Raw genomic sequence first — 12,888 nt, 5'->3', positions numbered from 1 at the left:
TTTGTTTTTTTTTTTTTTTTTTTTTTTTTAAATTAGGTTAGATAGTGGATACTTTTAAGACAAATCATTGATCAAATAACACTTATAAGTTAAATTTATGGCGAATCAAATGATGATGTTTCCTGTTATGGTTCCAGACAGCTTTGGATGCTTACGCATGAATATTTTTCATTGCATATGGGGTCCTGTTGCTTGACTTTTGATATCAGGTGAAATTTTTTTATTATAGATTACGCAGGTTTATGGCTGCTGTAAGATGAAGTTGCAGTGAATCCATGCACTTTCAAATTGTTTTTTTTTTCTCTCTTGATTATGATGTTGCATCTGGGCAATGCTTAGAAAGGTCTCTCTTAATTGCCCTTAGAATAGTATCAATCAGCCAATGTATCAAAGTAGGACACATAATTTGTGGTTTCCTTGTTGAAGTACCATAAGCTTTGATTTGTTTAGTTAGTTTTGAGAGGAAACATAGCTAATAAATTCAACATCCTGATTTTGTTACTCTCACTGTATTTTTGTAAATATTAGTAACATTATAAGTGGTAAGTAGGGCCTTTCATAAATCAAACAACTCTGCTGATGACATTGGAAAATGGGAAGAAAAATGTGTTTTTTCAATTATGAACATCACCACCACCAACAGTTTTTGCCTGTTGATTTTTATCTACTCTTTTTTGTTGTTAATATGGAACTAACACATTAAGAATAATTTGTATTTCACTGTTTATTTCAGGAAACTTATGGACGTTCATTAGATGATGGCTATGAATATAAGAACGAGGAGGAAGAGCAACCAGTGATTAGACGAGAGTTACAGTCAGTCAGCTGATCCAGAGCGTCGAATTCACAGATGTCACAATACTCAAATGAACGGTTCTTATCCACAGGTATGTATTGTATAGCAATTTATTTTATGTAGGTTCTAAGTATTGTAGTCTTGTACAGTAGTTAGTGTCACTGACAATGCATTCATTCTGTTCTGTTATTATTTAGAAAGGAATGCCTTTGTAGTATGAAACCTTAAATCATTGACTCTGTCAGTTTGGATGGACTGTATCTTTTCACCCGAGTCTCTTGGGAAATTACTCACCGAGTTGTTTTTTTGTAAGGTAAATAAAAGATAACTCCATCTTCTGCATAGAAAAGAAAACATCCATTCTATTTTGTTTTATGAGCAAAATAGAGAGGTTTGAGAATTACTGTTACTAAAGGGATTTTTGACGAAGGAAAAATCTATTTCTGGGTGATTGGCCTCGTGTCGCCCTATGAAAGGATCCTTAATATCATTCTTTCTAGGTTAAAATTAATCTAAAATTACAGAGAAAAACAAAAAATTAAGAAAATGTCAGTAAAACTGACTCGCTCACTCTTAAAAAGAAGTGTCGGTATGGTAATAGGGGCGAGTGGGAACACTACCACGAGACATTCACCAATTAGACCTTCCAATCAGAATCCCCACAAGAGAGAGCTGATACCAACGGGCGATGCAGCCGCTACTACTACTACTAGAGGACGCCACGGACAGCAGCGCCCTAGCGGTCATCCTTAATCTAAAAACATCTTGTCCTGCAGGGGGGGCAAACAATACAGGGTGGGTTTCATAGGGCGACACGAGCCAATCACCCAGAAATAGATTTTTCCTTCGTCAAAATCCCTTTCGGGCTCAGCTCGTGTCGGCCTATGAAAGAGTACCAGAGAAATGGACAAGATGGGAAAAAAAAAAAAAAAGGGGGTGGAGACAAAAAATAAAAAAAAAAAACACAAAAAACAACCACCAACACCAACAAACACAAACCCACCACAAAAAAACAAACAACACAAACAACATATAACAACCACAACAAAACAATGAAACACACCACACCACAACCCCAAAACATAAATAATAAACACCAAAAACAACAAACCCCACAACCCAAACCCAATACAAACAACCACACCACAACCAACCCACCCAAAACCAACCAACCACACCAAACACCACACCCCAACCAACACAAAAACCACCAACACAACACACAACAACCAACACAACAACCCCCCCAACAAAACAACACCAACAAAACATGGGTACCTTCAAAAACACCAAAAAAAAAACAAAAAAAAAAAACATCAACAAAAAAAAACACCCACCAAACAAAACTAAAAACACCAACATAAAACAAAAAAACCAAAAAACAACCACAACAACCACAAACAACAACCAAAACCACCCCACTACACAACAACAACAAACACACCATTAAAAACAAACAAACACAAAAAACCAAACAACAACAAAACAAACAATCACACAAACCCCCACCCAAACAAATAAACAACACCACCCCCCAACCCAAAAAAAACACCAAATGAAAAAGCATTTGTAAAATGAAGGGATATAATATAACGTAAATTCAATTACAAAGCTTATAAAACTAAGTACTTAAGTCTAACTTATTTTAAAAACAGTAACATAAAAGAAAGTTAGTAATGGAAAGTACTTAAAATTACAGTAAATACAGTAAGTATAATAAAAGCAGGTGTAATTATAACAAATTAGATTTACTTAGAAAAATTATTTACATAATATACAAACACATTGTGTCCTACCCTAGCATAAAAATAAGGGTAGGTACACTGAAGTACATATCAGTACAAGTGTGGATGTCCCTAGCAAAAAAATAAGGGACAATCCACTAGTATGATTCAGCGGCTAAGGCTAGGATATCCGAGTAGCATGGCGATAGGGTGAGGCCATGTTGGCTTGAGGTAGGTAGAAAGGAGACCTGGATCTATACTACGACTACTATACAGTATCAGGAGAAACAATGTTTCCCGCTGCTACTGCTGAAAATTTTAAAGATTCCAAGGACTTTAGATAATGACGTTTAAAGACTGTCGGGGATTTCCATCCAGTGTACTTTTAAGATCCTCAAAGTTCATATGTTGAAAGTAATTAATTGAGGTGGCTACTCCCCTGATGTCATGTGGCTTTGGGAATGAATCAGGATTGGCTTGTTTAATAAAGTAAAGGATTTGTTGTCTAATACCTTTTACTGACAGAGTACCACCTTTTTCTCTCATGAAGAGAGGACCTGAGGATCTTGAGGATGTACGAGATAGAAAGGCTCTTAAAGTTGATACTGGGCAGAGAGAAGGATCTTGGGGAAGTGGGATGACTTTCCAAGGAGCCCACCTTGCCAGAGGATCCTCATTTTTAGCTAAAAAGCTACGATCGGAGCAAGCAGAACTTCTCCTGAGGGAGGAATTCCACATGACCCGCATCTCTGGATAGAGCCGACAGTTCTGAAATTCTAGCTCCTGAAGCTAGGCTTATAAGAATAATGTCTTCCTAAGAAGCATTAAGAATGTACAAGACGAGTTGTCAGTATCTGAAGCTAGTTTGAGGACATCATTTAAGGAACCATGAAACTGCAGTAGCGGCCTTTGAGAAGGTCTAAGTCTAGCACAGGCTTTAGGAATAGACGTGAAATAAGATTCAGTCAGATCTATCTGAAAACCTAACTGAAAGATCTTCTTTCAAAGCCGATTTTATGAGTAGTAATAGTGCTAGCTGCTAAACCTTTTTCAAACAAGGACCTGAAAAAGGATATAGCTAGATTAACTGTCATGGTTGTAGTGTTTGATTCTTTCAGGAAAGATGCTAATTTTTTAACAGCTGAGTCATATTGTCTAATGGTTGACTCTCTCTTATCTGATTCTAGGAAGAGAATATTTTGTGGATCAATATTAGCATCTTTATTAGCCGCAAACTTCATGAAGTCCATAAAGTTAGGGTCTGAAGAATTCCTGAGGAAGCGAACACAGTCCTCATTTTGTACTGATTGTGACAGCTTGGGATTGGGAATCCGTTGAGGTCGGAGACCCAATTCCAGAAGAAGAGGATACCAGTTGCTCTTGGGCCAGTCCGGTGCTATCAGAGCTACTATTCCTTTGAAGGTCCTCAGCTTGCTTAAGACTTTCAAGAGAAGATTCACTGGAGGAAAAACATAAATTTTTCTCCACTGATCCCAATCTAACGACAGGGCGTCCGTGGCATAAGCCAGAGGGTCCAGGTTGGGGGCCACATAGCAAGGGAGCTTGTGGTTCGCTTGTGAGGCGAAGAGAATCTACTTGGAGGACCTCGGGGACTCTCCGGCTTATCCACTGGAATGACCCGTCGTCTACGGGACCATTCTGATTCCAGAGGCACTGACCGGGACAAAGCGTCTGCTATCACATTTCTTACCCCCGCCAGGTGAGTGGCGGACAGATGCCATTTGTGTTTGTTTGCTAGGGCAAAAATGGCTATCATGACATGGTTCACATGCTTGGATTTGGACCCTCCCCTGTTGATGCAATGAACTATCACTGCACTGTCCAAAACTAGCCTTAGATGAGACTTTTTCGGGGGAAGCAGTCTCTTCAAGGTAAGAAATACTGCCATTGCTTCCAGCACGTTTATGTGGAGCTGGCGAAATTGAACTGACCAAGTCCCCTGAACCTGTTTGAACTGAGAATATCCCCCCCACCCGGACAGGGAGGCATCCGTGTGAATGGTTAACACTGGAAGGGGAAATTGAAGGGGTACCTGCTTGGCTAAGTTCTTTACCTTCGACCATGGACGGAGTTGATTGCGAAGGATCTGTGGAATTACTGACAACTTGTCTCGAGATTTGGTGTTTGCTCTCGATCGCCAAACTCGATTTATTTCTTTTAGCCTTGCTTTCAGGAGGATATCTGTTACCGAAGCAAACTGAAGGGACCCTAGGATTCTTTCCTGGTTTCTCCTTGATGTTTGCTTGCATCTGAGAAATTGCCTGACAGATTTTGCTATTTCCTTCCGTTTGGCCACTGGAATTGACAGATTGTGGGAAGACAAATCCCATTGGATTCCCAGCCACTGAAAACGAGACTCCGGGTAAGTCTGGATTTCGTTTTGTTTATCTGGAACCCCAGATGTTCCAGAAAGTGAACTACCTTTTTGGTGGCATTGAGACATTCCTCGACGGTTGGTGCCCAGATCAACCAATCGTCGAGGTAAGCTGCTACCATGATTCCCTGAGTTCTCAATTGTTGTACAACCACTTCTGCTATTTTCGTGAATACCCTGGGGGCTACATTCAGACCGAAGGGCATCACTTTGAATGAGAATGTCTGATTTCCTAGCCTGAACCCTAGGAATGGGCGGAAGTGTCTGGCTATAGGGATATGATAGTATGCGTCTGTAAGATCGATGGAGCATGTGACGGCTCCACGCGGAAGTAAGGTCCTTACTTGCGAGAGGGTAAGCATCTTGAACTTGTCGCAACGAATGAAAGAGTTTAGCATTGACAAGTCTAAGATTACCCTTCTTTTTGTTGAGCCTTTCTTTGGCACGCTGAATAAGCGACCTTGAAATTTTAGATGCTTGACTCTCGCAATAGCTCCTTTCTGAAGGAGTTCCTCCGCGGTAATCTGTCAATTCCTTTGATGGTATTTGGTGGAATGATTTGATTGGAGGAGGATCTTTGATCCAACTCCAACCCAATCCTTTTGGACACTATGCTCTGTGCCCAATTGCTGAACCCCCTTACCTGTGACGGAAGAGGAACAGCCTCCCTCCTACCTGGGGAGCTCATTGTTGATGGGCGGGTTGACCACCACGCCCTCCTCTGAACTGCCTGCTCCTTGTCGCCCGTCCTGCGCCACGCTGGCGAAAGTAGCCTCTCTCCCTACCTCTCGGCTGCTTGTTAAAGGGAGTGTAGCCCTGACCTTCATACGTAGGGTTGAAGGCCGGCGAGAGTGCATAGAGGTCGACGGTTGTGTTTTGAGGAGACAGCAGGAGGATGGGCTGGTTCTGTTTCGAACTACCAGGTTGTCCCTGTTGGGTAACCGGGACGGCCTGAACAAATTGCTGCTGTTGCGGTGTTTCTGGTAAGGCTGGAACCTTTTACCAGACTTCTTTGGTTTTCTTACCAGCAGTGGGGGCGGATTCTTGCTTCCTCTTAGATGAAATTCCCCACCTAGCTCTAAGGCTCTGGTTGAGCCTAGCAGCCTCGTGGTGCACTTCATTTACAGCGGATTCTGGAAGAGATCCGCTCCCCACATGCTAGAAGCCAGGAGTCTATTAGGCTCGTGCCTAATAGTGCACTCCTGCAGAACGTGCTTTCGGCAATTCCTCCTAGCTTGGAAGAAGTCGAAAGCATCTGTCTGAACCGTCTGAAGCTGGGATATTGGCCAAGATCTTAAACAGCGGTTCTGTAGCATAAGAAAGAGCAGCCATTTCGGTTATTATTAGAGAATTGAGGGACCTGCCAACCTAGTTCGCGCGTCAAACTCCGCCTGAATCAAGGAATCAGGCAGTCTTGGAAGCTTCTCGCCGAACTGGTCCATGGGCGCAGTCCGTTTGAGCTTGCCAAGCGTGAATGTGGCTGGCAAGTTCTCCCACAATTCTCCAAAAGCTGGGAAGAGCGGAGAAGTAGACTCCGCCTCCCTTAGCTGTGGCATGGCTCATCCTTGAGGACTGCCTGAAGAGTCCTCTCTACTATTTTCTTGGCGAACGGAAGAGAAGCCTCTTCTTCCGTCGCAAAAATAGTGAAAGGACTCTTATAGGCTTGGAGCTTAGTGTTTGTGCACTCCCAGTCCTCAAGGCAGTGAACCCATTCCCAGTTGGGCATGATCCCTACTGTAGAGAACATCTTCCTAGAGATCTTGTCTTCCCTAGTAAGAGCCCGCTACAGTCAGCCTAGCATAGCCGATGAAAGGCTGCGCCAGACCCGGAGGATAAAACTCGAAGTCCTCAATCCTTCGAGTTCCACACTCCGGGATAGAGTCATCCCATCCTTAAATGGAGCGTAGGCGGCTACTCTCCAAGGGTTCTCCATAGAGAAAGCTGGCAGAGAGTCGTATGGCGGGAGCTGGAAAATACCAGCACTTGGCACTGGGGAGACTGGAAGAGGGACCTGAGAGAGCCCCGCCACTCTGTCCTCATTCTCTCTAACCCTGTTAGAGAGATCCTGGATGGATTGGCCTGATTGAGACAGAGTGCTTGACAGTTGTGCAAACATCTGCTCAATTTAGTCCCCCCACCCCAGGGCGAGACTTGTGAACCAACCATCTCACCCACCTGTTGCATCACCACTGCTGAGAAAGCAGTGGGATCAAAGGTGCTGGGTCCCGCTCCTCCCACCGGCGTTGCCGGAGTGGATGCGGTGGAGGCAGGAGAAGGTACTGGCTCGGCGGGAGCGCGAGCCTTCTCCTTAGAAGCCTTGCGGCGGGCAAGCTGGATGTCCTTGGGCATGATGGTGACCCTCTTGGCGTGGATGGCGCACAAGTTGGTGTCTTCGAAGAGACCGCCACGAGGTAGGCCTCAGATGCCTCCTGCAGCGCCATGACGGCGGAAGACTGGAAACGGAGGTCGGTCTTGAAGTCCTGGGCAATCTCTCGAACCAGGCGCTGGAAGGGCAGCTTTCTGATGAGCAGCTCTGTGCTCTTCTGGTAGCGACGGATCTCACGAAGGGCCACGGTACCGGGCCTGTAACGGTGAGGCTTCTTCACTCCTCCTGTAGCAGGAGCAGACTTACGAGCAGCCTTGGTGGCCAGCTGCTTTCGTGGGGCCTTGCCTCCAGTGGACTTGCGAGCAGTCTGCTTGGTACGTGCCATCTTCTATCTTAGAAGTAGTCTTAGATAGAGTCTTCGGTTCTCTCTGTCCCTTCACCTTAGGAGGTACAGAGAGAGCGGGAGCACGGGTAGGGATCTCAGATCCCACAAAGCCTTGGAAAGAGGCGCTCGAAGAAGGGACAGGAGAAGATCCAGGAACACCCAAGGAAAGACCTTGGGCGCCCGACACACCTACCTCAACCAACAAATCCTCTACTCCAACCGCCATCGGCTCGATGTTTAGGTCCAGGGCAGCGACGTCCGGGACCGACTCCTGAGAAGCTACGACCCCGAAAGATTGCTGGAGATCTTGCTGGATGGAGGCTATGAGAGGGGCTGCGGACAAGGGGTCAACGTACCCTGTAGACTTGCCCGCCGGGAAGATCTGGACGGCCAGCTTCTTGTCGAGGATGTACGGCTGGCCTTTGGCGGCGTTCTTCCCGAAGCCGCCCACCCACGCTTTCAGGGTAGCAAGGGCGACCTCCCTCACACTAGTAGCCTGGAAGAAAGGGCGAGATGAGCTTCCAATGGCGGAAACGAGGTTAACAAACTTATGTCTAAGAGTTGTTAGTAAGTGATAAAGAAGCCTATAATCGACTTACCCCCTCCACCAGCTGACTGACTAGGTCGTAGCAGATGGCGCAGGCTTCCGGGTGCCAGACGATCATATCATTGAAAGACGTGGCACAAGGAGCGTGAGACCTGCACTCATCGTGGCCGCAGGGGTCGTACAACGTCGCGTTGCACGCCGGACTGACAGTTGGTAGCCTGTAAGTGGAAAAATACATGAGTATCAGGAGAACACTTACAGTCTAACAGTTGCTCCGCTGGTGCCGGAGCGAGAAAGTTAGATTAAACCAGAGCCCCGCCATAAAACGTGTGGTAACAAGGTTGGTTGGTTGTCCTAGGCTATGCTCCGCTGACGGCGGGGACAAAAGATAGAATCCAACCAGGAGTAGTGGTAAAAGGAAACCACGACGAAAAATGGCGGGGATGGTAAGCATATGAATAATAAAATTAAACAAATCATCGTAAAATTAGGGTATATCCTTAAAATAACAATAATATCAAACCTTCCTCCACCCGTCTACTAGAAGAGTGCCCGGGTAAGAGCAAGCTCCCTTCCGGTAGCGGGGGAGAGATATAAGGATATAGTAGGCAAGCAACCGACCACTAGTAGTGACCACCCCGCCCGCTGGCGGAGCCAGCAATCTATAACCAAAGGTGCCCCGGCTGCGACGGAAGGCTCCGTTCGTTATAGAAAGGGAAGGTGGCCTGTGAGCAACTGGGGAAGGGGGGGCGGGGAGGGGTCTCGGCGTAACGCGGCGGGAGAGAGAGAGGGGGGGGGTTGGCCTACTCCTCCCCGTCTCAACAACTACCCGCTCGGAGACACGGTACCCAATGAGTGGTCGCCCTATACCCCCTGCTGGGAGGAACCCCTGGCCACCTCAGAGAGGAAGGGAGGAGGGCAACTGAGGTTGTCATAACAACCAAGGGGTCCCCCAGCACCTCCCTATACCTGGTAGGGAGGGAAGGGGAAGGGTAAGGTGCGAAGGAACACGTGACCGCAAGTGGCCTAAGCCGCGAGCAACACAACCGTGGGAGGGCCACGTGAACCAGGCTGTACCAATACATGGAACATGCACTAGGCTAGCCTAACACCCTAAATAGAATAAAATTACATCGTAAAGATGGAAAAGACACTTTTAGTAGAAGAAAAGAAGCCCAGGAGGAGGCAAAACTGTTCCGAGGAACAGAAGCCTACTCGGAGCCAGCGAAAGCCGATGAAGAGCAAGAGCCGGGATGCTGGGCTGGAATAATAATAATAGCCCTAAATACCAAACTAAGAGAAATGGTAAGGGGGCTAATCTAGCTAAAACTCGATGTAAAAACGATGAACGTAAAGGGTAAGCCCATAAGTATAAGAAGTCCCAGTATGGAAGACCGGGAATTCTTAACAAGGCAGCATGGCGCCGCCACGAGACAACCGGGAAACCGTATATGACCTATTAGAAGGAAAATACTGGTTCCCGGAAGACAAATTATAGTAAAAACATTACTTGTATGACGGCACTTAACTTAGCCGTTGCAATTGCAGAACGTTCCATCTCGAAGAAGATAATAAATCCCGTAAAAGGCACAGCACAGAGAAAAATACGTCTGTACGCTAGCGCTAAATATTAAGGATGTCCGCTAGGGGCGCTGCTGTCCGTGGCGTCCTCTAGTAGTAGTAGTAGCGGCTGCATCGCCCGTTGGTATCAGCTCTCTCTTGTGGGGATTCTGATTGGAAGGTCTAATTGGTGAATGTCTCGTGGTAGTGTTCCCACTCGCCCCTATTACCATACCGACACTTTGGCTTTTTAAGAGTGAGCGAGTCAGTTTTACTGACATTTTCTTAAATTTTGTTTTTCTCTGGTAATTTTAGATTAATTTTTACCTAGAAAGAATGATATTAAGGATCCTTTCATAGGCCGACACGAGCTGAGCCCAGAAATTACATTTTCAAGATTGCATATGTAAGTGAGCTGTCATTTATAGGAATCATTAATTTTCAAATGAGGGTGGTAGGAGTTAATGCCTTTAGCATTATTCTGTTGTTTAAAGTAAAACATTTGAGTTTAAAAACATTATTGATGACAATAAGAAAAAAAAACACCATTAGGCTCCAACTTTTGGTGATACATGTAGTTCATTGGCCATCAGGGTTGCCAAATTACTTGACAGTCAAACCGTGGTACAAATTTTATAATATTTGTTGATAATTAATGAAATGAAAAATGGAGTTCTTTGACATACATGAGACAAATCTTTATTCACAATGGTCATAAAATGAGCTTGACTGTACAGCTTGGAGGATTTTGTCATTTGGATGAAAATTTGGACACCTGCATTTTTTTTTGCTTCATCTCCTTCATGGCAACATATAGCTCTCCATACGCAGCAGTCCCCGGTTATCGGCGGACTCGGTTAATGGCAATCCGGTTTAATGGCGCTTGTATAGTGCCATAAAATTCACTATTTATGGCACCATAATGGACCTAGTTTCTGTTATCAGTGCCAATAATAGAGTTATGGCAACAATAACAAGCCTAACAAAAGTGCCATTACAGGCAGTCCGCGGGTTACGATTGGGGTTCTGTTCTTGAGCCGAAAATCGTTGTAAGGTGGAACATTGTAAAAAATCCTAAGGAAACCTTACTTTTAATGCTTTGGGTGCATTCAAAACTGTGTAAACTTCATTCTTAATGCATTATTCATAAAAAAAATCTTCAAATATTGATTATTTTGCATTTTTGGTGTCATTTCTTGTGCCAGATCAGCGCTGTAGACGTTGTAACTCTGGAACATGCGTCGTAACTCTGGAAATAATTTATGATGAATATAATTGAAAAGTGCCTTAACCTCGGAACGTCGTAAGCTGAACCCATCGTAACCCGGGGACTGCCTAGTTAGATATCGGCATCGTTAACTGAAACTCAGAGTCAGAAATCACCTAGTTTTGGTTAATGGCGGTTTTCGGTTATCAGCACCCCATCGAGAACAGAAACCCCGCCGCTAACAGGGGACTGCCTGTATAGTACTGTATAACTGATAAGAGGTTGTGTCCCATCCTGTTGCGCAGGTCCAGTTTGATTAAATTTCCTGACTGAAAACCCTTTCAACATCTGCATTACCACTTGGAAGGCATAAAATTTTCAAGGAAAATTGAATGAGACTAGTTACTCATATTTTGAAATCAATTACCCTCAATGCCTCAATTCCTGTTTAGAGTCTAGACAGTGACAGTCTGCCTGATCAACCAACTGGTAAAACAAAAAACAAAAACTAATATTTTAGTATTATGCTCTATGTAATATTTCATTACTATTATGCTTTAAAAAGTATTTATTAAAACCCAAATAGAAGTAGATTCAATCTACGTCTCTTCTTTAGAATAAACATGAAAAATTACATTTATAAAGACCATCAAATTGGATTTAGTGATGCCGCAGTTTTATTTCACCAAAATAGCCCAATTTTATGTAAGACTGCGGGTTTGGCAACACTGTTGGCCATAAATAAAGTTTGTCCTGTCCTTCTGTCTTGAAACGTTTCTGACCTCACTGTATATGAGATATATAGAGATCCTGAATAAGGTTTGTTTATATGGAGCCATAAAGAGAAATGTTTGTGAAAAGTAAGAAAAAAGGTAAGTGATTTTAACTCCTGTTTAAGAGGTGAAGATCTCTGAGAAAGCTGTCAAGTCACTGCACATAAAATGGAGATTGTCATACAAAGGGATGTGAGTCTAGGTACTTAAACATTAATCTCATACTAAAAATAAGTGTTTTGGCACTCCAGTATGGCAGAGGTTGGTGAGTTATTAGAAAGAATTGATATGACCTGGAGTTAGATTATTGCACTGCATTAAGTAAATGTCAGTAAGAATACAGAGTGGAGGGAGAGAATGATAATTTATTTAGGGGATTGGAAAGCCAATAAATTGAGGTCCATTAAGCTGAGATACCAAAATACTGGCCACAGGTGATTAGCATTAGATTTTAGGAGAGACAGGAATGTTTTTGTGTGTGTGTGTGTTTTTTTTTTTTTTTTTTTTTTAATAAGGGACTTTTGATTACTTAGTGTTTGGTGAAAGTTTGCAATATTGGACTTGATAATTTATTTAGTTATTAATGCTTTTCCATGGCATCAGTCACAACCAAGAGCAACATCCCATTCAGTCTTGCCTTTAAAGGAGTACACAATCTCATTTCATTATTTCCTGGGAGAATTTGATGTTTAGTTGGTTGATGTGGAGTTATACCATCCCGAAAATATCCGTAGATAATGTCCATTTTCATGTTGAATTTCAGAAGGAATTATGTAGGTATGTCACACGGTGGCTTGAATAGAAATGGTTAATGTACTATTTGTTTCATTGTAGATGTAATGGTTTCATCTTTTTTGATTTGTTTGAATAGTTTTGTAATAAAACAATATAAATGTAGGTATTAAACGCAAACAAATTCTTTGTAATAGTTCTGTCTAAACAATTTTTTTTCATTTTTGAAATAGATTGTAGCTTGAGCCTTTTTGAAATAAATGAAGCCTTGTTATACAGCTGTCCTCATAAGTTCTATGAATGAAGTTTTGTGCTTGTATAAAAATCGAGGGTAGTATTAACATATTAAATATTTAAGAATCACCAGGCCAAGAATCTGTCTTTGAATTGTCAAAGAAAATTGAGATGAAGTATGGTTTTTCATATGTCTTTTGTGAAATTTA

At 43.4% G+C, this 12,888-nt stretch overlaps 1 pseudogene; it reads left to right on the top strand.

Annotated features, from left to right (window-relative positions):
- The window catches only part of LOC135212785 (uncharacterized), a 96,924-nt pseudogene that overhangs the window by 41,262 nt on the left and 42,774 nt on the right, over nucleotides 1-12,888 (top strand).

The sequence above is a fragment of the Macrobrachium nipponense genome, chromosome 41, assembly GCF_015104395.2.
Source record: "Macrobrachium nipponense isolate FS-2020 chromosome 41, ASM1510439v2, whole genome shotgun sequence".
Classification (NCBI taxonomy): Eukaryota; Metazoa; Arthropoda; class Malacostraca; order Decapoda; family Palaemonidae; genus Macrobrachium; species Macrobrachium nipponense.
The sequence above is the reverse complement of the archived record's forward strand: the minus strand, read 5'-3'. Positions and strand labels throughout refer to the sequence as shown.